Below are 25,331 nucleotides of genomic sequence, written 5' to 3'. Positions count from 1 at the left end.
TTGAAATGAAATGATGCTCGATAACAAATGGTAGGTCATTAAACAAAATCCTAGAGTAATTGATGTACCAGTGGAAACGGATATAGTCTTAAACACTACCATTGTTTGGTTCACCGACAATCAAACATCCTTCCTTTTGCATAATAAGAAACAGACTCGGTGTGCGGCACATCCGCGGAGCACTGCTGTGTTTCGTGTGTTTGTTCTAAGTATGCATCCATTGGGATTTACTGGGGGAATAAACATGTTGACACACAGAGCTGTGACATGTTGAAATAAAACTAGGCCTGATGCAATTAGACCGGGTTCAGAACGAGTTCTAGCCCCCCTGGATCCAAACGGGTCAAATCTCAACTGCACATAACCAGCTGGACCAAAAATGTCCTGCAACACACAGCTCACCAACAAACAAGTCACCCATATATGCAATACCTTTTTTATGTAACTGCTTTTCCATGCTACATGCATAAACTAAAATATTTATGTATATTTAAGCATATACATAGTATAATAGTTATATAAACGTCTGAAAAATGTGGTGTACGTTTTTCAAACCGCCTTCTGCTGCAACTTCTTTGTCGCTCTACCAGCATATTTTCCTTTTTGCAAAAAACTCAATCATAGCCAGATTTTATGGCATCAGCAACAGAACTTTTAAAACCTAGTTACAAATTCCTAGTGGGGTCTGGACTTTAACTGGTCCATTCTAACACTTAATCTTACCATTGTAATTTAGCTCTGACTGCATGTCTTGAGTGTTTTGCATCCTCAAGTCCCCTTGCACCCCTCCCATAATTGGCTCTCTATTTAACCAAAGTCATCTTCAACAGCATCATATTTTCACCACTATACTTTAATATAATGAAGATGACATAACAATCCCAGCACACCCTCTCAAAGATCAATAAACTTTCATTTCTAACAAACATCTAACAATGGAACAGGAAGACATTTTAAACGTCCAAAATAAATAAACAACTGAAACAAATGAAATGGATACTGAAGTAAACAAAACTGCCCTCCAAAAAAGGGGCCAGTTGAGACCAGACTGAAGAGTTTTGTCATCCAGTCTTTGACAAAAAAGAGAGACAAGAAAAACAATCATGCAAATGGATATTAGAGCTCATTTTAAATTATCATGCAATTAATTGATTTATTGCTTATTGTGACAGACTTAGTTTTTTAGTTCCTTATCAGGGAGGCTGTGAGCAATACCACTGATAATCATGAGCAATGTGGCGTAGTATAGCATTAGCGAAAGGAGTGACAGAAACATCCTCATCATCCAAGTTGTGTTTTACCACACACCATCTCTCTGTACTACTCTGTCTCTTCCTGAGAATGTAAAATGATCAGGACTTCCTCCATCGAAACATCGTCCATGTTTTCTATTGTCTGAATCTTGTTTCTGAGTGTGGAAGAGAACTCAGAAACAAGATTCTTTACTTTAACCTAAACCTGTAAACAACTAAACCAGTTTATATGTCTAAAGGGCAGCAATAATAGCCCTTCACCGCACAGAATTTCTGATTTGGATTAAATAGTTAAGCTTTGGTCTCAAGTCATCAGGCCAGCTTCTTTCCATCAATGGTTATTGTGACTCTTCTTTAGGGGATTTCAGAGAGATATTGGACTAAAGGACGTTGAATACTAACGTACATCACTTTTTTTATTTGCTCAAAAAATATTAAAAAACCGTGCATCATTTTTCTTTCAGATATGCACTACTTTTTGCTGGTCACATGTCCTAAAAGCACACAAAAGGTGATTCATGCAATGTGGGGAAAAAAAAGGAAAAAAGTTCAAAAGGGTATTTTAATTTAAAGAAATCATGCTGGTCATTTTAAACTGTCTTTCATAAGAATGAGCTTTAAAAAAACAAAGCAAAACTTTTATTAGCAGTACAAGCATTTTAAAGCTACTATTGTAATATTTATTTATTTTTTGGTCTGCATATGCTCAATAAGTTCTGTAATTCTCAAATTTAGTGACACTTAAAGACTAGCTGAGTATTTTCCTGTCCGACCAATTAACTAATTCATACATGGCGGGTGGTAAAGGTCGTCCAGGCTAACTTGTTCTACAACGTCCTTTTTAATTGCATCTTTAGCTGCCAGGATGCATTGCAGATCACTCAGAGTAAACCTAAATACCTTTACATAATGGTGTGCCTTTGTTTTAGCATTCAAAAGAAATAAAAGTTGGAGGTACAGCTCAGGGCTTGACCCCAGGGGGTCGGGGCAGGACACTTTTACCATCCACAGGTCGATCAATGTGTGGAGTTGATTCCTTTGGTTAAATCACTGAATGGAACTGCTGCAAAAACCACTAATCAGCTCTGGGCTTACTCCCACAACTTAACTCTCATTAAAGTTGGCAAGTGACATTTAACTACTACACCAGGGACTTCGTAATGCAAATAAATGGCAACTTCAGTGTTAGAATTATAATGGCCTTCCTACTCTACTTTTAATGACCTATTTTAGTTTTCAAAGTCATCTCCTCAGGAATCGGTAGCCTCCTTGCTCCTGCAAGTCTTCTTATTGGCTAATAGGGAGCAAATGATGTCAGCTAAACTGCGGAGGGATTCTCAGCGATGAGAATGAGAGGCTAAAAGCTCAATCACTTACTTTGCTCATCTGCAAACTGGCTTTATGCAGACCCATTTGGATATTTTCATGCTACATTTCATACAGAGGTCTCTCTAATCCCCAGGTTCACCTAATGAGGAGGTAATGAAAAGTTAATCCACATAGCTGGAGTCCACCTAGAGTTTAGCTAATGCTGCTTTTAACTCCAGCTCTCATTAACGTTTGAAACATGAGCCATTAACAACAGGTTGGTAGATTACCCATCGGCTGGCCTCCCAAGTACTCTGCTATTCAACCACTCACTGTCTCTGAACTTTAAAGCACAATTAGGTGAGAGAGAGAAAGTCTTGGTGCACTGACCCGGTAATTAGGGTACAGTCTGAAATTTCTGGAGCTCAGCTGTCATTGTATTGATTTCTCCTCAGGATTCTTGTGTTTCACACTGTGGTCAACTTGGGCATTGAAGCAAAAAAAAAAAAAAGAAAGAAAAGTTGCTACTTTATTTGTTTATGTTGAAGTTGCACATTTCAGTTAAACTCTAATGGAAATCCTACAAAAAGGGGAGAAACTTTCAACATTTTTCCCACACCTTGCAGTTTTAAAAAAAAATGTGCATAGCAACTAAACATATTGATTAGCTGTATGCACTCCATTATCAATAAGGAAAGCATGAATTATTGAAAGGGAGGATTAAAAATTAATCACAACCAACACACATCATAAGCTTTGGGGGTAGAAGGGTTTAGAGTTGTCTCTAACAAGGACCGTCACTGATGTCTCCTTGCCTCCATATGTGACAACACTGGATCATAAAACACGCCTAACTGAAACCAACAATAAATGCTGATCTGATTACTAACGGTTAATTCAAGGGCATCAAGTTTGCATTCCTGAGGCTTTCCTGACAGCTTTTCAACTGATTACCAATTCATCATTTTGTGCTGTGGTGACAGATAGTTCTACAGCGTTGTAGCTCCGGAGAATAAAAATGAGGTTAATGAATGTGGATAAGGCTAATTCCTCTGTCCTTGCCAGACCGCAAGCCTATAAAATACCCATATATACATACCTGCATGAATGAGAGGGTCTGTGGCAAATTCTGGGAACGTCAAGCCAGAAGTTAAAAATGAAAATAGATTTGTGCTGTCTTCTTACTGTAATTGTGATCATGTTTATCTAAAAGTTTCAAATGTGGAAATGTTACCATCAAGTTACTAAAATTCAAGGAAAGTAGCCTAACATGTAGATAGTGGTCATATTCTATAAAAGATGAAAAGGAGGGATTTTTGCCAGAAAGTACCGATTTAGGCTATGCCTCAAGCTAAGTGAAAACTTTAAATAGGCCACTTTAAAAACTTTATTCTGTTATTTCAAGAGGAGGCATTATATTTTCCAGCCATTTTATACCATAATCAAGTAACTATGTTACTTCCAGTTACGAAAATGCTGGGAACTGAAATTGAAGCTCAGAAGCAACTTTTAACTAACCTTGCAAATATAAACTTTAAAGTTAGTTGAGCTTTAATATAGCCAATTATTAAGGTCAAACAAAAACATAACTACCACTCCACATTATATGCATCTGAGCCAAATTATGAGGAAGATGATAAATAAACAGTGTTCACAAGAAAGCCTCAAGAAAGGACAAAAGAAAAAAAGGGACTTTATAGGATTTTTTTTCACCCTGAAGCAAATCCTCCATTATATCACTAAAAGAAAAGGTGGTGGAAACCATGCGACAAAGCAGGCAGCTATTTATAGAACAGATAGACAAGTCCTTATTAGACGTTTTTAGGAGAAAAAGTTGTTCAAGAGTAAATATCCCCATTACCAATTATCAGTAGGTGTGGGAGAAAATATGTTTTTCATGCCAAAACAAAACAAACCCTGCATCACGGCAAACATCACTTGGACCAGAGCAACAGGAAGCGAAATCTTTAGTTTAATGCCTTCTGTCGTGTTTTAGAGCTAGTAGTACTATTATTACTTTTATGTATTCTGTAATTTATAAAAATTGGTCTAAGGCATTCAATTTGTTTTTTGAAGAAAAATGTCTTACCGGAGGATATGACTACATCGTAGCCCCCTGCATCGTAATCGAATCAAATCGTTATCTGACTAAGGATTCCCACCCCCAATTATAGGAATCCAACCAGCCAGCAGCGCAGTGACCAAGTGCTGCGGAGGAAAACCAGCCTTATTAGAGAGGCATGCTCTCTTTGGCTAGAGTGGAGGCCGAGGGGAAGGAATAACTAATGGTCTAATTGAACTGAGTTTGCCTCACACTCCATGATTAATTAATTATCATTTTCTGCTTGATGGCTCTCTGAGGGGCCAGGTTGCTCCGCTGCTGATGCACTGTCAGCATTTCAAGCTTATTACTCTACCAAACCATGTACAGAACACCAAGTTACTTCAAATTACAGAAACATAATTTCATAGCGGACATGACTGACAACCATTTCACCGTGAATAAAACAATTCTTACAACACATGCAATTACAGCAGCTGTAAACAATTCATGGACCGTCAGTTTTGTTGCTAAATAAACAGTTTCTTACTCCTGTTGGATTTTATAGAGTCTTAATCCAAATTAAAGGTAACATAATTTAAGGTTCTCATCCATTCATGCAGGGTTTGAGTAATGAGCAAATTATGTAAGAGTTACTGCTAACGAAGGGTAGCATGGTAAGTTTTAAAAATCTGCACAGTTTCTACAATGTGAAGCACATTTTTTTATGAAATTCCCCAAAGTATCAACATAACCAGAGTTTTCTCTGGTCTTTAAGAGCATTATATGATGCAGCACTGTCCCTCTTCCACTTGCTAAGAGCCAAGACACACCACCTGCATCCAACTCTTCATTCTCCAATCTGATTTTTTCCTGACAAACAGGCTCTGACTCATTGGTCCCTCTACAGACCACTGGACTCGCAAGATCAAGTATTAATGTGAAATCCTGCCGGAAATTGTGCCAACAAGTCGGTCCGGCAGTAAACTCAAAGTTGCAATTGTTGCCATTTTGCGACCAGACAACATCAACATCAGATTTTAGCCAAAATAGATGATAATCACAATGCAAACCTTAAATCTTCTGCTAAACTTTAAACAACGATGATTTTTTAAAATCACAATTAACTTCATCCACAGGTCAACAAAGGAGAACCAGGATATTTGTCAAAATACATTCATGTGTTGTTTCCGACTATATCAACACCACATCTCTGTATGGAATCCATAAGCTATTTTACTTTGCTTTTCTCTCATACTTTTATGGATATGCAGTTATAGCACATCTAGTTTAAAAATATTTGAATTTTACTGAGATTTTTATGGAACAGATGTGGAATTGTTGACAGTTTTGCTTTATTATCGCCATTGGTGATTGGAGGTTTCCTAAACAAATAGTCTACACTGAAAACAGCCTGCTTAAATATTCTTGTTTCACAGTATATGCCAGCACACACTTCATTGCAACACAACAATGAAATGAAGGCCTTTCTGAGCCTCTAGCATGCCTAACAGACCACGTGAATTATTGGAAAACTTTCCCGTGCCCAGATTGAAAGCAGTGCACGCACATTGTTCATGCATACCCACTGGGGGCAGTTTGGCACATGAAAGCTATTCTTCTAACAGCTTAATTTGGGTCATTTCACTGGACCAGTCTTCTAAACAAGCAAACAGCCCTACTGAGCTGTGCACTGCTGCAGCATGAAATGTCAACCTGACTCAAGCTGAAGATTGCACTCTTTTTATCCACTTTTAAGAGCATGTTTCTACCTCTTGTTGTTGACCATGCACTCTTCTGACATTCAGAGAATACACAGTGTTGTGATAAGAACTGGACAGTGTTCATAACATTTCAACAAAACATTTTAAATATTTTACCACCAAAGGCAGGCGGTTCTGAACTTTCAGGACATTGCAGTGAACAAATGATGATTGTCTGTACTCCCAAAAAGCAAATACAAGTATAGATGTTAACTTCTGCGGTAATGCAATGATGGTTTTCACATAGTTGGACAATAGCTTCCACTGAATATGCTATATTAAAACAATGGTGGGTCCATCCATGCCTTCTGAGCCATTAGTAATTCCTCAACATTTACAGGAAGAAACTATTGTTTGGACTGCAACATCAGGATAAAAGTAAAACACTGATTAAATCCATAAAAACACCAGAAAAAACTTTTTAAAAGAAGTCAATACTACAAAGATAATTTTATTGGGTGAAGATTGGCTTGTACATTTCTATTTGGAAAGATCAAGACAGGAAGTAACATGTTTCCAATCAGCTGCTAAATGAAGTTCAAGTAAGCAACAAAACCACTGAATCCAATATAATCATCTGTTGACAGCAACTAAATAGTAAGAGAGTGAAAAAGCAATTGGTTTGTATTAAAGCCAGTATGGTGGTATCAGAATCATTCAGAGCATCATTCTGCAAGCATCTAATCAGCTGGATGACTGAAGCTATGGAACGGTACTTTAGGAGGAACAGCGTGGATTCTGTCCGTGCCTTGGAACAATGGAGTAGAGCTTTATCTTCAAGAAATTGTAGAATGGGGTCATGTGAGATTGTTTGTCCAGAAAAGGCCTTATGACTGTGTACCGAGAAGAGAATTATAGAAGATACTGCAAGAGTATGGGAGTCTAGGGATGCTGTTGGGTCCTTGTACAACAAAAGTAAGACCTGTCTCCACAGTTCAACTACGTAGTCAAGTCAAAGTCACTAATCCTGTTTATCAGGATCTGAAGATGGAAGAGTGAAGAAAAAGATGTTTGGGCTTGAAAACATTAGAGGACCAGCATTGATTTTTCAGGTGGCTTTGGCTGCGTCTTCAAGCCATGACATCCAGTTTGAAGAAACAGTAACAGCTTATTTAGATCTGAAGAAACGGTTTTCAAAAGGAAAAGGTGGATTATTTCCTCTGGGCAGGAGTCAGTCTATTCATGAAAAAGGAGTTCAGGTATCATGGTGTCTTGTTTATGAGTGATTGATTAGGGTTAGGGTTAGTAATAGGATAATAGGAAGTTATTGCCTAAATGCAAGAACTTCTCCAGCTCATTATGATGATTAAAGAACTGAGCCAAAAAGTCAAGCTCTAAGTTAAATGGCCCTAATGGTCCTGACTAAGATCATGAGATACTGATAAAGACCACAAGAACAAAACCCTGGATACAGGTGACTGAAATGAGTTTCCTTTGTAGGGTGGGCACTGGGCAGACTCTATCCTAGAGATAGTGCAAGACCTCAGTCATTTGGACGGATTTAAGAGTAGAGCTACTGCTCTTCAGTTTTGATGGATTCATCTGCAGTGTTTTGAACATTTGATCAGGATGCCTCAGGTTCTTCAGTTATATCACTAGAACAACATCCTAGAACGGGCATTGAACCTACTGGAGGGACTGCATACTGTAATTCATCTTTGGGATGGGAATGCCTTTGGATCTGACAGATGGATATCTGGGTTTTCTTCCTTGTACCTGGTATCCCACAGATGGATCAATTTCAGTATTTTTAAAAACAACAACTAGTCAAGAATTGTATTTGGAACAAACATTCAGTTCTGATCCTATTGACAGGGATGTGATTGACAGTCTGGATGCTATATTCTGCACAAAGCTAATGTGATGTCAATTAGTGATTAACACAAATGTCTTGCCCTTTTCTGTAAATGTCTGCTTTGACTAAGCATTTAATATGCATGAACAATCTGCCTGTACAGAGAGATTCATGAGGACTCCAGCTTGTCCGGCAAGAAATTAAAAGCCAGCCATCAGCAATAATGGAGGATTAACACTAAGAAATCTGAAATCTCTTATTGTCATACTTCTTTAAGACTTACCCCTAATGTGACACATCTTACTGATACCACCACACAGAGTCCAACTCAAGTCCATATGTTCTAGGGTGAGTCTGGGGTTTCAAACAGCTTGTCAAATGCTTGTCACTTCCCTTTCTTGTGGAATAAATATGCCATTCCCATGCAGGGTAACACTGCATGGAGGACAGGTGGCAGCTGCACTCATAAAAAGCTGCACAATGGCGTGGAACAATGATGAAGCAGAGTCATTGACCATTGGGGAGTACCATGAAATAACCACCATGTCATTGCACAAAGCCACTGGTCCATTCAGCCTTTATGACACCTGGTAGGGCAATCAGCCTTGGCTTTCAAAAAGAAGCTGAATTCAAGAAACTAGACCTCATAAAACTACTAATCATTTCTTGCTGTGATTAGATTTCTAATAACTGTTCTAGCTATCCCCATAAGGTAAATGTGTGACTTTCAAAACAATCTCAGCTTTCAAGGCAAAAATTTACTAAAACAAGGTCACATTTGGAATAGTTGCCATCAGCACATCACAATGTTCTCAATTAAAAGTCAAGATTTTGAGTGAAAGAACAAACACTTCTGCTATCTCCTGCTCACAAGCTCCGTAAAAGTCTGAAGGTTTTAAAATAAATTTTTACTAACATCCATTTCAGAGTTTACTCATTTATGCAGCATTAATTACTGATAGATTAGCACTCATTTAGATCAATTAACCTTCACTGTTCATGCCGTTAACTTCAAACATTTATCTCAAACAACGAGCTGTCAAGATGTGCGCTGATTACAATCATGACAGCAATTACAGAGCAACCTTGTTTTCTTGAGAATACAGAACAAGTTGGGTAACTCTGGAGCCAACTGAAGGATCAGAGTGCTTGTCCAGCTGAAAGACTATAAAGTGGTGCAGCTGGCAGAAAGGCAGCCTCTGTAAGCTGAACTTTGATCCCTCAAGACCCAGCTCATGTCAACCGGTGAAGTGTTTACATCCACAGAACTTGAGAAGCTTGTATCATCTTCTTAGCGCTATCAGGAGCCAAGCACAACAAACCACAATCTGACAATAATCAGAGGTATGAGCTGTCTAGGCAACTACTGGAAACAATGCCCAGTGTTCTCATATATATTGTTTGCTTCGATGGATGTGTTCTGTTGGGTCAGCAATTATATTGACATACAACATAAGTTAGCATGATGCTGAGTGACAATTGGAGTCAAAACATGGTGCAGCGACAGAAGAATGGTCATAATTCAATTCATTTGATTAATATACAAAAAAAAAAACATAATCCAATCAGTGCATCAAGTTCAGTTTATTATTCAAACTGGTTAAATTTTCTGTCTAAGGAAATTGAACAAATTGCATCAAGTCATTGACTTCATAGAAATACCTCATTATGAAGCGACAGTGGAGAGAAAAAAACTCCTTTTTAACAGGAAGAAACCTCCAGCAGAACCAGAACCATGTTCAATACGAGTGACTTTACCATGACTGACTGGAGAGTTCGAGAAGACAGAGCGTACATAAAAAAGGAAACAAAACGAATGATGCAGGAGTACTTTCTATGTTAGAGAGAACTAAGGATTTAATGGCAGACATAGTTCCTCTAGTGGCTTTATCTAGGAGAGAAACGGCTAAACAGGGAAGCTCATAATTCTCATAAGTATGGGATAGTATGAATTACAAAGTAAAGTCTTCTCAATTGGGAATATACAAAAGTACAAAACCAGTTTACTGCTTCAGAGAGCAAATGTGTTTCAGTACAAGCAAAAAAAAAAAAAAACAACCTAAAACTAAAAATCCAGTTTTCATTCCAGCTTGCAACCTCTTTTGTTTCCAACGTAATGGTAACCCCTAAAGGCCACATGTGCCGTATTTATTATTGTTATTGACATTTTCCTTTCCTCTTATACAATATTGTAATTGCATTACTACCTGGGTTAAAGCTGCAACAGTTCTGGACTCAAGGAAAACATTGAGCTAACGTGCTTTAAATTAGGAGCCATCAGTAAATAGCAAAGCATGGTGTGGCAGAGGACTGTATTCTGTGATAAGCATGTTGGACTAATTAGGAGGCAGTGCAGCTTGTTGGTGTGTAACTTTTGACCACAACCAGAGTAAAGCACACTTAGTTGTACTTCATGTGTTTTGAAATATGGATTTCCACTAGAGAAGTTTGTAAAGAGCACCCAGAGAAAATCCTGTTGGTTTTTAATGAGTATCCGGTTAAATGTCGTCACACTAAGTCAAACAATGAACAGTTGACAAGGAGGCTTGATAGCAGGCAGGAAGGTTTGATGTGATCAGCTGGTATTAGTGAATGCTATGTAGGCCAGAAATCACTTGACAGATTTCTGCATTAATTCAAAATCTGCTTCTTTGTTATTGGACAGCAGAAAGATCCATGCTCTAAAATGAAATTGCATGAAATTGCAAAATTAAAAAAAACTAAGTACAGAATATGAAAACTTGGAAAAAAATAAAAATAAATGCGACAGTAAAAACTACTAAATAAAAAAAAAAGAAAAGTGTGAAAAGTAATGAAAACCAAAGACAATAAGATTGGAAATAAAATGCAAAATTAACAATACAACATTTTCTTTCCGCTTGAAAATTAGGCACCGTTTGTCACATAAAATCCCAATAAATACACTGAAAATGGTGGTGGAAACATGAAAAATTGGGAAACAATTCTCAAGACGATCACACAACACAGTTGATTATTGGGAGGCTTATTTTATTAAGAAGATCCAATATTTTGAATTTATGTAAAATTTTTGCTTATTGTGCCCATGAATTTTTAACAGATCATAATGAAGCAAATCTATCCACGGAGTTTCTGCTTCAGCTAAAAACAAGCAACCCAAGTACAACTCCAGTTCAATGCATTAGACTTTGGATCTGTGGTGCACCTCTTTGAGAGCGCTCTTCATAAAATTAACTAACTTTATTTTGGTTTCAAAAACCCTAAATTTGTTTAAAGAGTGTGAAATGTTCTGCAAATTCTGTCTTCTAAGAAAGAGTTGTCAGCACAACTTTAACCCTCAAAGGTTTGTTGAGCATTTAGGCAAACAGTATGCAAAAATCTATCAGGCAAAGGTCAAAATTTACATTACCAACAAGAAGTGTTTGCATTCCCATCAGGCTAGGAGTAATTGCTTTCTTTTTACTGATCTCAATATAACAAAAGTACAGTACAGTACAGTAATTGCTTTGAGAAATCATGGCTGAGCTGTTGAAGGATCTCAAAATGCAACCCGATCATTCCACTCAGCATCTTGTCTATCTGCAATGAAGGGCCATTACCGACGCCTTTTGTTCACTCAACCATGAGGCCTATTTGGAATTGTTCCACCACTGTCAGACCTACTGCAGATCTTTTCACTGTGGTTCCACATGAACAAAGTCCTCTTTTTTAGGTGTGTAATCAAAGAGACACATATTGAGTGTGGCTAGATGAGCATCAATTTTCAAAACAACATCACGTTTGATTTGGTTCATATAACTTGCCTCATCTGTTAAAGCTGGGGGGATTTTTATTTTGTACAGCTGCTTTAGCTCATGGTGAGCCTACAACGTTTTATAATCTCAAATCCAGTATTAAATCAAATGTTAAATCTTAAACATCTTATAAAATCTAAATATGTACTGTTCTCATTTATTAGAAACAGTAGCTTTGGGACCTTATTACATTTTTTCCCTTAATCAATATTGCTGTTTTGATCGATGACCAATATTTACAGATAAAACTGATGTCGATGCCGATATGTTATACATCCGTAACAGTAAGTATTCTTTAGTTGTAACCAGACTATATCCAAATTACTACATACAAAGCTAGCTAATTTGACCTCAGTGACATTTAGCTTTGACTGTTGGCTTCATTCAGGTCAGAGTTCCCATCTGTTTTATAGATATTTTTCAGGCTTCGATCAATATGGAAAAAGGTAAAGCTGTAGAAAATGTTTGAATTTTTAGACTATTCTCAATCAACATCCATCTTGTCTATTTCTCGGTTTATCTGTCCATCCATCTGTTCATCGGCATCTCCATCCACCTTGCCATGTATTCGGTTTGTCCATCCACACACTTGTGCATCGTTTGTCTACCCATCCATTCATTTGCTCGTCTGGCCACTCAATCATAGTTTAACCGTCAAGTCACTCTTATTTGTCTATTTATCCAGTTGTTTTTGCATCGTACGTCTGTCCCTCTGTCATTTTTTTGCCCATCTGTTCATTAGGCCGACTGTGTTCGTCTGTCAATATGTCAGTGTATAATTTCTCCATCTCTCTGCTTAAGCAGCCGCTTAAAAGTAATTGTCCTTTCATCTTTATGTCCGTTCAGTCAGTTACTGTTTGTCCATCCATCATTTGTCAACCAGCTTGTTTATCTGTCCATTTGTTGGCCTGTTCATCGAATTGTTAATGGATTCATCTGTTTTTCTGTCCATGGATTCGCCGATCAATTTCGTCCATTTGTGTGTTGACTTGTCCATCCATTCATTTTAGTCTTGCATTTAAAAGTGTTTCAGTTTGTCGTTTCTTTGTATGTCCATCGTTTGTTCATCCTCCACTCCTCTTCTGTTCAACTTGATGACAAGTCAATCAGTCTGTCGGGCAACTTGTAAACCATCCTCCCATCCACATATTTAGAAATATTGTAGAAATATGAAACAAAAAAAATCTAAGTTAAACATAACTTCACTCCAATTCATTTTAGGAAATTAAAAGTGGAACGTATTGAATTTTGACAAGGAAAATACCAGAACCCCAAATATACTGTGCATAAGATGTTTAACTGATAATTGCGTTAATGTTTTCAAAATATTTCTCAATAAAATCCATGTAGGCATTTAAATATATATATAAAAAAATAGAAGGGGCAGTATTGTGTATATTTCAGACAGTGTCTTTTTATAGCACAATAAAGGAACTATATTAATGTCAGCTGCAAAAATGTTGCAGACATGTCCAACACGATTTAAAAAAGTTAGTTTGACTTAGCAAATTAACACCTTGAAATTAAGCCTCTGTCTCTTTAAGACGCTCCTGCTCTTTCAGACAGTCCACCATCAACAAGGCATCACAACAGATCCTCCATTAAGCTTTTAACATTGTCTTAGAAGCATTGCTTTAAAAAGCAGATTGTACGATACGCCCAGCAGACTCTCGGTTCCATCAGGTGTTTGCCATCTGCTGCTGCTAGTCTTGAGGAACTGAGTGGGAGAGTCACTGGGTGGGAGGCAGAAGCTCGGCTGGACATTGATCTCCGAGGAAGACCTGGGCCGTGAGAGCAAGTGCCTCGGCACTCCGAATGGTTGCCATGGGAGATGAAAGGATTCCTCAAAATGCATGAAAGTTTCAAAGCACACTCCAGGTATGTTTTTGATGAAGGAATAACATTGCAACATAATGTAAAGCTCAAAAAAGTAAATTTTGCATACTACCCCAGTATTTAAAATTAATGTCAATCAATATTAGGAATATTTTGGACATCAGCAAACAGCAGAAACCCTACAAGATTAAAATCTAAAACATCAGCCTGATGGAAAACAAGTTTTCTAGCAAAAACTATTGTTCACGCTGAAAATATGACACCGGTCTCTATTTGCAGCCAGATGAAAGATGAGTGCAAAGAACATGTCAACAAAGGACAACACTGAAAAGGTACACTCCTGCTATATTTCTTGTTTGATGAAGTGTGATATACTGCATCTCAAGATTATACTGCAGGACAAAAAGCTTTGTCCTGTGCTGCTGAGATTTGTTGCTGTTAGAACGGGCATTATTGTGGTATCTCAAAAGCAAAGTCAATCTAATTATAGGCCGAAAATAAAAGTCAATCATTAAGTCGCCCTTAAAGTACCAGAATCAGTTAGCAAATTCCTGGCTTAAAATCAATTTTATAAATAAAATTTCTTATCTAACTGGCCAGAAATTTGTGAGCCAACAAAAAAAAATTATTCAGTGCTTTCTCTTCTCTACCTTAAACATTAAAATCCATTATTCTAACATTTTTCTTTGTCCTTCAAAATCAAACATTTTATTGGTATAAAAGTTTCACAAGGTTGATTAGACAAATGTGATTTTACCACGTGGTCAAAACTATTTTGAGATCATTTCAGTACAGATTTCCATTTCTGGTATTTAAACAGTTTGCTAACATACCTGCTAAATTATCAATCTTAGTTTCTTTAAATGTGCCTAAAACTGCCAGTAATATCAGCTTAATACACACTTTTATGGAACATTTAAACTACATAAAATTTTCTTATTTGGATGTTTTTTTTTACTTTCGGAGAGTTATGACTCACAACTGTGGCAACAAGGTATAATTTTACAACTGGGAGCAGCTGATTAACATTTCTAAACCTCAAATCATATCTGAACTATGATCCCAAACCCCAGAGGAGCTGAAATGAAGCTTCATGGATGCAAAGCAGCATCAAACAGCAGACAGAGAAGGAGGAGTAAGTTCAAACCACCTCTATCGATCATGATGGGAAAGGATCATAAACCCAAATCCAACATCTCTCTGCCCAGCTTCCTATACATGCAACCAAACACAGATTTTAAAAAAAGAGCAGCTAGAAGCAAATGAGATGGATTAGTCATAAACTGATGGTGTCATTATTGACATGTCAGAGTGGAATATCATCTCTGCTGGTCAGAAATGGAGCCGTTAGGATGTCATGAACGTAACAAGACTAATGCAGCAACAGCCTTCAGTCAGAGGCCTCTTTACATTTGTTGCAACACTGACTGCTACCAGAAATATTTTCACCCAACAGCATCACCATCCACAACACTTTGAAGACACTTGGATGACATGAGTTGCAACAACATTTAATTTTCCGCCAGGATAAACAAAGTAATCTCAAATTTAACTGAATTTAATGTGGTATGGATTCATTTAAATGTACTCTCTGTTGTAGATACTTCAACAACACCAATTTGTCGACATTTGATAACAAAAAGCAGTTCTCACAGGGCACTGTTTTCACCGCAGCATGGACTGGAGTCACTTTCAAACAGAACTTAAATTTAGGTTAAGCTGAGCAAAGAAAATAATTCAGCAACAATCAGCCAGAGAGAGACTGATTTGCACTCCACGCAAATTAAAAAGCCCTACTTGGAGAGAAGAAAACAAAATTTAATCAGCAGATGGCAAAATTGTGAAAACTCGAGATGAAGTTGTTTGGAAGCTTTGTAATCAACAGCAAACCTGTCATCCCAGCAACCTGAGGGCACATCTCAACAAGATGCACACAGATGAAGCTGGTGTGCAGAGCTTTGGTTTAAAAGTTTGATAGATAAACCAATCTTACCTGCGATGACAGCCATTTTATTTGCATGTTGTTCTGCAGGCATAGTGCTGAGAATACAATCAGGTGGGTTCAGACTGTCTAATTTGTGACCCGTTTTTTTTTTTTGTTTGTTTGTTTTGCAAAGAAAGCCATGAAAAGAACCAACAAGGGAGACGCCATCTTTCAGGAAAAGATGTGTCCATTCTTGTAAAACAGCTTTGTTTCTGCACCTACAGAAAATAATCTGTCAGCAAAAATTGCATGAATTTTCTGAAACAGATTGTGCCCATCAGTACATATTCAGAGCTTTTTCTGCACCTACATCATAGCTTTCCATGATAGTGTTTGTCAGATACTTTGATTTACTCATGAACATGAATGTCACAATCATGTTAATCATCTATGGCTGCATTTAAACCGTCTTTTCTGCAGCTGGACTAATGATGCAACTTAGATTAGAAAAGAGGAAAAACTGCAAGCCCAAAGTTTAATTTGCTCATTTTCCGAATGACACCTACAGCACAGAGACAAAAATAGCCATACACCTCCACTAACATTTGCATGAATTTCCCTTAGAGAGTTGCACTTCAATCACATTTATTTCAAGCAAACAACAAGATCCTGGCATAGTTCTGGTACTTTCAGGTGTATTTAGGATTGTCTTTTGATTCGGAGCATCCAACTGTGTCCAAAATTAAATGTCAGTCACCTGATCCATCACTCTCTGACCGAAGTCAATCAGGTTGTACAGCAGAAACCCTGGAACCACCGAAACTCAAGCCATCAAACAGATGATGCAACACCAGTGCCAGCATCCATAATGGAGCGAGTTTAGCATAAACATGGACTGAGAAGCTGCCAAACAGGAACAAAATGCACTGAAAAGTCATTTAGTCAGAGGATCAGTGACAAGGCTATTTGGCCACAATTACAACAGGAATGTGAGAAATTTGGAGGATTTTACAGAGGGGTAAAATATTGAGCCAGAATTATAACAGAAGATGGTTGATGGCTACAAAATACACATTTGAGGTACAATTAACTGAAAAGATGTATAAATTTAAGTCAGTATATTTAATATTGAACCTTTGTGTATTTGAGAAGGCCTACAGCGCAGCCCGTGTGTTTGTCAGTGAAGCAATACATGCATTCTTGTAGGCCTCAGACTGGTTTTTCCCAGTCTGGTCTACACTGACCTGGAAACTGGAAAAAAATCTAGTTGGAGAAACAATTTTAACCCTGAAATTATTCAAATTCAAATTCAGAAACACTTTATTAATCAGAAAAAGAAATTAAATGTTGTTGCAGCTCATTAATTCAGATTCTTTAAAAAGTTACTGAAGACGGAGATGGCTGTTGGCAGGAAAGACCTCCTGTAGCAGTCTGTATCACAGTGTATCTGAAGATGCCTCTGACTGAAGAGACTGTTTTTTCAAGGCAGACTCATGAAGAGGATGCTCAGGGTTGTCCCTAAAATATGACTTATGTATGCATAAGCATATGCTTTTGGGTAGAAATATATTACTTTAAAACTCAGACTTCATAACTAATAAAAACCCAAACAAAAATGAAAAACCACTGATTAGATTAGAAGTTATTTTTAATTTGACCTCTGAATATGTATTGGGCTATACAGTATGTATATAGTATAGTATGTATGTAGTAATTTGACTTTTGTTTACCAAGGTTTTTCTTATTAAACTTGGATTAGATGAAAAACTGAATTAAACTTCAGTCCATTTTTATAAATTTTGGTACAAAATGTGCAGCGGAGGACAAATGTTATTAAAATAAATTAAAAAGTAGAAATTCCAACAACTTATCGCAGCCAATAAGTCGGAATTACAAGTACTACTTAATTAGCCGTTAGATTTTTTTTTTTTCTGCCTCAGGAAAGCGGCTCCTGTTTTTGCTGAAGGGCTACCAATGGCAAATGCAATTAAATCGAGTAAATTCCTCCAGGTGTTTAATGGCTGCTCGCAAGGTCAGCGCAGCCATGTTTAGGATGCCGTTCAGGCGTGAAGAGGAGGAGTTTCTGGAGGTGTGAACACTGCTGTCCCCCTCAGGTGACTCACATGACTTCTACTCGCTCCCTGCTACGATTTCGGAAAGTTTGACAGCAAATCACAGGAGAGTCTCGTCTGCTCAAAGCCGTTACAGGTCAACAGAGTTTATTATTAAGCAAGGCTGTGTATCTGCTCCCCCTTTCAACATTCTCCATGTTATATGGCCAATTCCATAAGATTACAGATGCACCCTGGCATAAACAAGCACCAAACTGATTACCCTTGAAGGCCTGGAGCTCAATGCAGCAAGTGAGCATGAAGAACACCTGTGTCAAAAAAGTAATATAAAAGCCTGTTGGACGAGCCAGAAGAGACCCAAGTCTGCAGAATGGAAATGGAGGCAATCTAAAGTGAATCTTAAAGCCGTTTGTTTGGTTCTGCTTTGTGGAAGATACTCTGGAGGGAGGTTTCCCATCTGTCCTCCTCTCACCTTGGCCACTGTCTGCCAACTTGTCACATTTGAGTAGTTGCTATTGGACTAGTCCACTGAGGCCCTGTCAGAGACCACAGAGAGCAAGGCCCGATCATCAATCACAGAGAAGAAGAGCAACACCCATTACAGAAAGCTCCCACCAATGATGCCCAAAGATCCAAGCTCCTCTGACACAGATTTCAGCAAATAAAGATGCATCTCAATGATTAAATAAAAAACAACTTTAGGGATTTAACTCAAAATGACTACACAATACGACACAAGACCAAGTACACAACACGAACTTCTAATACTAAAATGTTATATATAGAGACTTCAGATATTGACACTGTCTACAAGTAAAGTAATTGATGAAAAAGGGGCTGTTAAAGTAAAATTCAAGGAGGAATGTTGAGTGGACAGAAGAAGTTTGGTTAGAAATAAAGGGCACAAACAACAGGGAATACTTCTTGCTTTTCCGAAGAATGGAACAAAAGCTATTCAAAGGTTTGGCTCCAGCTGGAGTTGATGTTTCAATAACCATCACCACACAGACATTTTCAGGACTTGGGCTAAAATTATTGTATTATTTTTGTCAAGCATAGGGAAAAAAATTGTCAAAGTGTTAGAGTCTGGAGGAAGAGTGGAGAGGCCCAGTTGCGTAAGCGTCCAGTGTGACGTTTCCACAGTCAGTGATGATTTGGGTTGACATGTAATCTGTTGCTCATAATTAATATCCAAATTTTTTGAAAAACGGGATTTGGGGTTTTAATTAGCTGTCAGCCATAATCGGCAAAATGGACAAAAAATAAACTGATTTACTGAACTAATTACATTTGTGATGATTTTCTAGTTTTAGAGTTTCCAGTAAATGTCTCTAAAATACAAAGGGAGGATATTTTTACCATTATGTGAAGTGTTTAAAGTTATAGTAAATGACAAAGTCTCATCTCTCATCTCCTAATTCAATCAAACATATAAATTATACAGAAATCCATATGGATAAATGATGTTCACATATAGAATTTTTACAGGGAAAATTAAGGTTCTATTTGATCTTTTTTTTTAACCCATTTTTAAATTCAATTAGTCAATATCTTACAAAGCTATGACACCTGGCATTCTGTTTTAACGCAATAAAAATCACAATGTTTCTTCTTTAATGCAACTGTAATTGTGCTCCAATTTGTCATTACAGTGCCTCGGAAACTAACAAGAGACAAGGAGCCGTGAACTAATGTAGCAGCATTTCACCATGAGACTAATGGAAGTCATGCTGAATCACCTGTGAGCATGGTGAGATAATTGCCATTTGGGAGACCCAAAGTGCATGTAGTGATAATAAAGTCTAGAGAGCAGGAGGTCTGCCTCTGTCAGGTAATTGCGAAACGAAATGCCATGCGACTTGGCCATGCATCGGGTACAGAACCTAAAGATTTATTCACCAGCAAAGTTATGAGAAAAAGCTTGAGCTTGCTTGGTTTAACATGAGGGTCAATTATAATGGAGCCTTGCTCAAGTTGTCACCATAAAGCGCATAATCAAGGTGTGCTGCTGGGCTAACCGCTAATCCATTGCTGAGCAAATACGTGTGGTAAGCTGGCAGAGATATTCCCAATGTCCAACACAGTACGGATACATACTGTATCTTAGTGTTTTTGTCCAGGTTTTTAAACTCTGTCCCTCTGTAGGAAGACTTAAAAGCAGCCTTTAATCAGCAATCCATCCTTGTGGAGATAAGTCAGCTTTGATAACATTAACATCCCTCAGAACCACACAATCAGGGTGAGCCTCCTGCATGATGACTTGGACATTAATTACATCAATAAACAGGTAAAACTGTGTCTTTGAATTTACAAACCAAGACAAATTAGGTTAATCCAATCGTAAAATAATCAAAAATTACTGTATCAAAAGAAGAAACCTAAACAATGATGTAGAGCTACATTTTCCTTGCATCCTCTCTGAGCTCTTATCTTGAACGAATGCAAGTCAATGAAAGAAACATAAGCATGACTTCGAAACCTAAGCTTCCTTACCCACTATTTATGACTCTGCAGCAAATACGAGAAGAAAAAAGGACCTAGTCATCTTAGACATTAAAGAAAAAATACCCTGCATGACATTACAAACTATTTAGAGAAACCCATTCCCGTTGGCTGCTAATAAACTTCAATGGGATGTCATACAAATGCTGTGCACATTTTTAAAGTGTAACTAACCCAAGCACTCCCAGAAAAAGTCAGAAAAATGTCAATGTGGGTGGAGCTAAGAGACACTAAAGGGCCTCTAAACAGATGCCAGGTCAAATAAAACTTATAAAAAGTACAAAATTAATGTTCACTAAAATTAATGTTTAATTAATGTTTTACTTTTCCTTGTGAAACAGCTTGTTGGCAATAGGTTTAATATAATCAAAAATCCTGTTTGTTTCCCTTTAACTGGTGACATATTTGTGAGGAAAATGCTTTTAAGGATGTTATTTGTGAGCAAGAAAAGGTGAAAAATGCAAAACAGCTATTGGTGGTATAAATAGGTAATAGGGTGGTATTTGCATGGAGTCTCCTGTGGAGATTGACAGCCATCTCAAGTTTCTTACATTTTCTAATTACATGAACTATTGTTGCCTTCTCACCAAACTATTTGCTTTTTGTCCTGTAGCTCATCCCAGCTTTATACTGATCTACAATTACATTCCTGATGTCCTTAGATCTTTGGTCTTGCCCATGGTGGAAAAGTTAGAGTCTGATCAAGTGTGAGAACAGGTGTGTTTTATACAGGTAATGAGTTCAAACTGGTGCAATTAATACAGGAGGGCTTCTAAAGGCAAACCAGCAGCTCTGTCAGAGGCAGAATTCATGCTGGTTTTGTGTAATACTTAATTATTTCAAAATCCCACAATGTGATTTTCTGGATTTCTTTTTCAGATTCTGTCTCACAGTTGAGATGAGTTGATACCTACAGAACTCTCCATTCTTTGTAAACCTGGAAAATTCAACTGTGCATGAAACATTTATTTACTCCACTGTCTGTTAACCTATGTTTCAAGTTTTAGACATCACATATAGAGAGATAAACTCAGTGTAAAACATGCAGTTAAATCAAATCTACAGGGTGACTCTGCTTATAAATAATTACATGTTGTGGCACTTTGCATTAGACAGCTGATCTGACATCTGTTTGGTTGGGTAATTATATTACATATAGGCTTGGCGCATTTCTTCTTTGCCATGTGGCCCTTATTATTTGCCAATAAATGTGTCATCAATTAAAACAGGCCGTTTCCTTTTCTGCTGCCTGTCATAATTTCTAGCCGCAACAGGTCATGTAAAAAAGGAGATGCGTATCTTTTTTAGATGTATAGCATCAACAAACAGGCAACATGTTGTGCTCCCATGCTTCTTAGTAAATGATCTAAAAATGGCAGAAAAGAATGTCTGCACTTTTATTTTGTGGCAGTTTGTAGATGGTTAATATGATGTTTAGTAGTTCCTTAAAATTAAAGTTAATATAAAAATACTGAAACATTTAATGGTCAGTTTGTCAGTAGCTGTATCAAATGGTTCTTAAACAAAGATCGATGGCTAAAATAGGAACGGTATTCTCCAAATCAATTTTCATTTTCAGTATCTGATCACTTCACTGTGCCATCACATGGCATCTAGGGCTCCAATATCTCCATAATCTACTCAGAGGGAGATCTGTGATCTGCTTCCATTTTCAATCTCCACCCTGCAGGCTGGATTACCAATATGAGCCCTCAGCCAAATCGAAGCAGCACATCTCCCCAGACAAGTCCTCAGGTCTAGTGCAGCGCCACATTGCCAGCTGTGCTGCCCAAGTCTCTACTTACAGTTTGGGAGATAAGTTGAGCTTTTTAAAAAATCCTGCATCTTATCTGCATCATTCAGTTTTGGGTGGAATACAACCTGTCATCCTGTGCTTGGCATCCTGCTGATCCACACCATGTCTACCCTCAAATATGACTTACATAAACACTATAAAATGGGTCACAACCCTTGAGATGAAGTTGCAACAGCTTGAAGACTGAGAAGAAGAGTTTCATTTATTCTGGCAACAATCTAATAATCTCGTGGAATATTAAAAACATATGCTATTCCAACCAAAGCAAATCTTCTCCAAGTCCAGAAACAAGTGAGTTCGAGCGATTGCGACATGATATACGACTGCAACACTGTTGTGCAATGAAAACTACCAAATACTTCTCCAAGATTACTTTCCCACCACTCTGTTTGCATTCAACTACTCCCACATGTGCACACATCAGAGATGAGAAAAGGTTCATCCAAGAATATAATGTTAGCAGAAAAGCCTCAAGTACTGAAAAATACTCTCATAAAAATACTGCAAATGAACCGGGCATTTAGCATATTCCCAGGTTTTGTAGGTAGATGTTTGTGCTCTACCTTATACTCAGTTTTTTTTGTTCTTTTATACTGGAATATTGTCCAAACACCATTACTAGCCCATTTTCCTGTCACAGCTGTAAACTCCCACAAGACAGCGGTATGAACTGGATGTGTTGCTGCTTTGGCTCAGAGACATCGCGGCCCATTTCCTACCATGTCAACAGTATTGATCTTTCTGCTCACCCCATTGAGGGGGATTTTAGTTTATTATGAGATGGAATCAGAGTCTTGTCGCACAGACACACAATTACTGCAACTTTTGCCTTAACCTTTAAGAGGGGAAAAATGTGACACATATCATCCAAGAGGAAACTAGATTTTAAAAAAAAAGAACAGGACATAATCAGACTGACAAAGAGCTGAGAACAGCAGAAAGGTTACAAATAGGAAGTAGCATGTGCATTTATTATTTTTAACCGCTAAAGAAAATAAGTCTGTATTTTAAAAAAATCTGAAAGTAGGCCAGTTATAGTTATTGTCCTCGACTAGGCCTCGGTAGACTCATGATTTAATAACCTTGAGGGGGAATACTTAAAATATTGACTCAAACACTTGCAACAAAAATGTATAACATGCTCCAACTTTATTAGAAGCGGATGCAACAATTTACCTGCATAGAGAGACTGGTGACTGGTGTGTGTATTAGGGGTGTACACAAAAATCTAACTTATTTATATTTATAGGACATTTCAATGAAGACATAAAGATGTAGAAATATTTTTCACAATGTTTTGTCATGAAACAAAAAGTTACAATTTTCTGAAAATAAAGTGATTTTGACAGCTGGATTTTACAATAATAAAACCACTTTTTAACGGTAAAAATATAGTCTGATATACAGACCAACTGCAGATAAATTGTACTTGAATGTTTCATAGAAGAAAGAACTGTTGTGGAAACCCCTCATATAGGATAGATGGGTGGTTACATCTGCTGCTGTGAAGGCTCACATGGAATCTGGGGCAGGCCGAGAGCTACAAGAAGCTGGATTTGGACTTTAGCCAGTTTTCTCTTTACCAGCGATGTATAATTTTGACTTAAAGTCATTTCAGGTGAGTAAGTTCAGCACTTAATTGTTATTTGAACCACCTTTCTTTCTCCATCATCGCTGCAGCTAAGGGAGAAAAAGTAATCTTTTAAAGAAATGTAGTTTTGTTTGGTGTCACTTTTCAACTTTCATGATAAAATACTTTTGTACTTTAGTTCAGCGCATTAACATTCTGCTTGTTTTCATGTTTGAAAGAACATTGCATTCTTTAGCACATGTGGGTGCTGTACGGAAAGGCTTCCCATGAATACTTGTACTTTTACAGGTGTAGTGTGTGTGCACACACCACCTGCATGGTTCAGGTGTTGCACACACAGGAAGTCTTGTGGTGACCCCATACTGATGATTTATGACTCTCTCTCTCGGCTTTAAACTTGACTTCAGTGTCTTCATCTGATATTTGAATATAAACTGAAGGTTCACCTGCTCACCTTTAAAGTTAATGGATTAAACAATTTTTTGTTGTTACTGACTCTACATGGGTAGAGTCAGAATCTCTACATGAGTTTGCAGCTGGATCAGAGATGAGCAGATGAAGTGACAGTCTGCACTTCTACCATCTGTAGTTTTAAAACTATCACTTTCCTTAGAACTCTGGAAATACTTCGCTTGCTGAAAAACAAACGGCTGAATTCGCTTTTATGTAAATGAGGGAAAATGCGCAAACCATTTTTAACCAGTTGAATAGGCGTTTGTAGTAACAGCTAGATGAAGGGTAGCATTGTTCAGCTACGTACCAGCACTTTCTTGGTTGTATGCTTATAAAGTTGGTGACTATGACCCTCAGTTTTCAGCCTCCAAACTTGGCGTCAGCCCCCCGTCTTTTCTCTCCTCACCGCCTCCTGTGTGCCGTTAAAAATATCTAACCTACAGATCCAAAAATCATTAGTTTCTACTGGCCTTACTACAGTATCTTATCAGATTAGCTGAACTACCTATTGGCCGATATGAGGTCTCAGCATCTGCGAAACCAATAATGAGAAAACCCCAAGATTGAATTTGAAACTCGGTGTGACCGGAAGGATTAGTGTGCAGCCCGAGACTTCGCCCGCCTCAAAGATGTCAGTTGAATTTGAGCTGTAGGGGGTTGGAGGTGGGTTTTTATATCATGACCTACATTGCTCCTGAGGTGGATGCAGCGCGGTGGACTCAGAACATGGGCGATGCTGGCGCTCTGAAACGAAAGCAGCAGGATTCAGTCAGCACTAATTTACCGCAGCTATGGGAGAGAAAAACAATTAAAAGGCTCTTATCAGTTTGTTCAGGTCAACTGCAACAACATTAATGCCACTTTGAAAGATTTCGCTACCATTTAAGAGGGGCTTATCAGAAATAAGATTGTTTTACCTAATTATATACATTATTTGCAAAGAGGATAAACTAAATCGTACAGACACCCACCCACACAGGAAATGAGACTAACAGCTATACAGATAAATACATCGGCTTAGTCACAACTTTCCTTTGGCCTTGAGCTCTATCAGCTATCTTGTGCTTTATGTTAGAGGAAGACTGCTATCACAAGGTCTTCCTCCTCCTGAGAAAGAATATGAAAAAAATATATCATACTTATTCATAATTGACTCCCTAATATATACACAAACATGCTTATTTTTACAGTAAATAAAGTAGTT

At 37.7% G+C, this 25,331-nt stretch overlaps 1 long non-coding RNA gene across 4 annotated transcripts in view; it reads right to left on the bottom strand.

Moving 5' to 3' along the window:
- Positions 1-25,331, bottom strand: part of LOC114138834 (uncharacterized) — a 76,319-nt gene that overhangs the window by 8,337 nt on the left and 42,651 nt on the right. For all 4 annotated transcript variants that reach the window (XR_003594324.1, XR_003594322.1, XR_003594323.1 and 1 more), the window contains one exon: positions 24,815-24,916. This is a non-coding gene — a long non-coding RNA (uncharacterized LOC114138834). The remainder of the gene's footprint in view (positions 1-24,814; positions 24,917-25,331) is intronic.

This window comes from Xiphophorus couchianus, chromosome 23, assembly GCF_001444195.1.
Source record: "Xiphophorus couchianus chromosome 23, X_couchianus-1.0, whole genome shotgun sequence".
NCBI lineage: Eukaryota > Metazoa > Chordata > Actinopteri > Cyprinodontiformes > Poeciliidae > Xiphophorus > Xiphophorus couchianus.
This window is presented reverse-complemented; position numbering and strand designations above follow the sequence as displayed.